The 4099-nt window shown below is 36.6% G+C and overlaps 1 pseudogene; it reads right to left on the bottom strand.

The window, feature by feature from the left end:
* Positions 1–1301: 1301 nt before the first annotated feature.
* Positions 1302–2002, bottom strand: LOC118855767 (annotated as a pseudogene).
* Positions 2003–4099: the final 2097 nt, after the last annotated feature.

The raw sequence follows: 4099 nt of genomic DNA, 5'->3' as shown, positions 1-4099 counted from the left end.
AATATGACAGAAAAGGTGAATGACAAATTTTTGGAGAGGATGTGGGAAAATTAAGATGTTAACACATTGGTGGTGGTGTAGTGAACTGATTCAATCATTCTGTAGACCAATTTGGAACTATACTCAAAGGGATATAAAATCTTGCATATTCTTTGACCCAGAAATACTACTCCTACACCTGTAGGAGACAAAACGGAAAAGAACCTTCATGTACACAAATATTTATAACATCTCTTGTAGTAGTGGCAAGGGATTGGAAATTGAGGGGTTGCCCATCAATTGGGGAAAGGCTGAACAAGTTATAGCATATGACTGTGATGGAATACTATTGCACAATAAGAAATTATTAGCAGAATACTCTCAGAAAAACCTGGAAAGACTTATGTGAACTGATACAAAGTGAAATGAGTAGGACCAGAACATTGTACACAGTAACAAAAATATTGTACAATGATCAACTGTGAATGACTTAGCTATTCTCAGCAACACAATGATCTAAGACAATTCCAAAGGAATTGTAATGAAATATGCTATCCACCTCCAGAGAGAGAACTGAGGACATCTGATTACAGATTAAAGCATGCTATTCTTTCTTTTCTCTCTTTCTGCTGTGTACAAAGAAACAGGCACCCATTATGTAGCTAGCTCACTTGTATTCCTTTGTTTACCACACGTACATAATTTTAAAAATCATCCATTTATGTAGTAAGAATGAGAACATTAAGAAAAATGAAATTTGTGTCTCATTTCTTATTTTCATAATATCAGTACTGATCTTCCAATAGTAACTTCATTGACTCTAAACATTTAAATGCATTTCAAAAGTGAAAAAAAACTTAATTTCTTCTCTCCTCTGAAGGGGTTTAACAAAAAGGAAAAAAAAAATTAAAATTTTTCCTATACTTGCAGGATTATCCAATCCTAAAACAAAGTAGTATGAGTAACAGAGGACAAATATTAGTAATATGCCTGTAGTTTTCAAATATTTAGAGTATACTTAGTCTATGAAACCAACCAGTATAATGTAAACACCTCAAATTGTGAAGAAACTGCACATTCATTTTTTATGTATACAGTCTCATAATAAATCCCTAGGTCTTTGATTCTACAAATTGAAACATTTACATCCAAAGTTTGTATCTAAGGCACATATTTCATGTAAAACTAGCAGAATCTTTAATCCATCAACTTATTGTAAATGCCATTACTTTTATTAGAAACAAATTATACTGTCTCGAAAGATACTTGCAATATGCTGTAGAATACATTCTCATTTCACACAGTTTAGTTCTCTCCTTTAATTACATTCCTGTAGGAGGTGCAACTGTTCCTGCACCATGGGTAGAAACATTTGACTGACCGTGCAAGCTGGTGTTCTTATATACCAACCAAACATTTCCTCCCCAAAGTTTCATGCTGAGAAAACTGAAGATCAGAGATACATTCAGAAATCCCATACTGATCACAGAGTCAAAGTAGCAGTTTACCTTCTGGCAAGAGTCAATCTGACCAATAAGATTTTCACTTGTGGTCATCTTAATGTCTGTCAGAGCTTTAGTCTAGGCTGAAGTGCTCACCAACCATAAGAAAGTAGCAATAAATGTAGTGAGGAGTCAATCAAGGGAATTTTTTGGCTGTCCTGATATAGTTTCATATAAGCAATATAAAACACAAGTGTGGCAATGCAGCACAGGAAGACCAAGGCTGCAAATGTAACACAGAACTGACTAGAAGAAGAGAAACCTTCCATAAGAACATAATTGCTCCAACTTACGTTACACAGAGGCTCCAGTGTTGCACTAAGTGAAACCTGATTCAACCTGAATGGACAAGCAAAGGCAGCTTCAACTGTCTCATTTTTAGGAAGACTTGGGCAGGAAATTAGGAAACTTATTTTGCCCTTAAAACCTCCACAAGTGGCAAAAGAAAAAAATGGAAGCTACCCACTGGAAAAGCCTAGTGGCTCCTTAAGTGGGCTGAAGTTAATCTGGAGGCCAAACATCCTCTGAGGGAAGGTTAGAAAGAGGGTAAGAGTCAGGGCAGCTCAACAGCAGGGGATGGAGCCAGAGACAGGTGTGCCAGCCACATAGGGAAGTTCTATTTCATTTCTAATAGCACAATAGTATTCTATCACGTTCACATAGTACAGCTTGTTAAGTCATTCCCCAATTGATGGGAATCCTCTTAGTTTCCAAGTTTCTTTGCTTTCGTCACCATAAAATAATTGTCATAAATTTATATATAGGACCTTTTCTTCTTTCTTTGATCTCTTTGGAGTACAGGTTTAACAATACCATAGCTGGGTCAAAGGTCATGCAGTATTTAGAAAATTTTTGTGTGTGTAATTCCATATTGCTTTCCAGAATGGTTATATCCATTCTCAGGTTCACAAACAGTGCATCAATGTTTCTCTTTTCCCACAGCCTATCCTACACCTGTCATTTTCATTTTTTGTCATCTTCATCGTTTTACTGATGGGCATTAAATAGAACCTCAGATTTACTTTAATTTACATTTATCTCATCATTAGTGATTTGAAATATTTGTTTCATATAACTGTAGTTCACCTTGGTTCTTCTCTTGAGAACTGGCTGTTCATGTACTTAGATCAGTTAATAGGGGAATGATTCTTAATCTCAGAAATTTATTTGCTATCCCTACTATTAAATGTAATCTCCTTGATGGTAGGGACTATTTTATGTTTGTCTTTATATCCTCAGTACTTAACGCATGCCTAGAACACAGTAAGCACTTGATAACAGCTTGTTTATTGATTTCCCTAGTTTAGAAGGTCCTAGAAGACAGAAACAGGTTGACGAAGCAAAGATATCCCATCTCTTTCCTATGGGAAGAAGGAATTCAACAGATGGCCAAACTAGATTTTGTGAGATGTCAGTGGAATACTTCAGTTGAAGAACAGAAAAAAGGCTTTGAAAGATAGAAAAGTTCTTGGCTTCTGACAGTATTAATGGTAAAGATGGTAAAGGTGGATAGATAAGTTGGGGAGAGCAAAGAGATAATCTTTCTCACTTTTTAATATTGCATTTCAAGATAATAGCATCTTCTGCAGATATGGGACTGTGAATTGTCCAAATATATATTTGATACTCTGCTAATGAGAGAAGATATAAATAAGCTTTATTTCCATTCTTCCTTAATAACAAAATGCTAAGCTTCCCATAATTATTCATTAAGAGATTCCACCTTTTCCTTTAACAAGATGGAATTGAGTGGAGATGTTAATAAGAAGCAAAAGATCCACCACATTTGGGGAAAGAAGAAAGGTCCTGGACAAATCCAGCACAGAAAACAAACTGCTCAGTCATCAAAATGTCTATCAATCAAAACACCCCTTTCACTAAAAAATGAAATGCTTTTTCCCCCAGAGGTTCTACCATATACACCTTAAATTCACTAGTCACTTATGAAACCCCAGCCCAGTAAATGAATGAGGTTCTCAAAATACTCCCACCCAAGAGTTGGAGAAGTTAATCTTTTTAGTTTGTGATGAATTTGTTTAAATTGTCACTAAAACATTGCCTGAAGGGATGTGGAACAAAAACTTTGATACCCCAAGGATGACTATCATCTTTGTGTACGTGGTTTTCTATACCTTCGTGCAAAACCTCCTTCACCATCAACACCACCAACAACAGCACCAACACCACCAGCAGCACCACCATCATCTCACAAATCAAGACTCCATGTTTATCTGCCTGAGATTGGACATTGAGTAAAATGAACCACTTATGATGAATACTAGACCATACTGTAATGGACATGCAAAAGAGGCATTTAATTAAGAGGGTAATGGATGGGCCCGAAGTAATTATTTCTTAGGTTTTTTTCTGGAAATCATGACTTAATTTTGGGCAAAGAGAGTTAGAATAAGGCAGTTTTCTTCCTCTAAGGCTCAATGTGCCAGCAAACCCAAGCATAGAGTTCCCGGTGTGACAGATGTTGATTCTTCAGGAGAGAATAAGCGCCAGAGCCCTCAGCTCTACCACTGCAGAAAAACCAGGGTCCTTCCCCTCCTTTTCTGGGAGTAGTAGGTTTCTTGACGTCAAGCCTCAGAAATGCTGTAAAGCGCTTTGGCATC

Source organism: Trichosurus vulpecula, chromosome 7, assembly GCF_011100635.1.
Source record: "Trichosurus vulpecula isolate mTriVul1 chromosome 7, mTriVul1.pri, whole genome shotgun sequence".
Lineage (NCBI taxonomy): Eukaryota > Metazoa > Chordata > Mammalia > Diprotodontia > Phalangeridae > Trichosurus > Trichosurus vulpecula.
The sequence above is the reverse complement of the archived record's forward strand: the minus strand, read 5'-3'. Positions and strand labels throughout refer to the sequence as shown.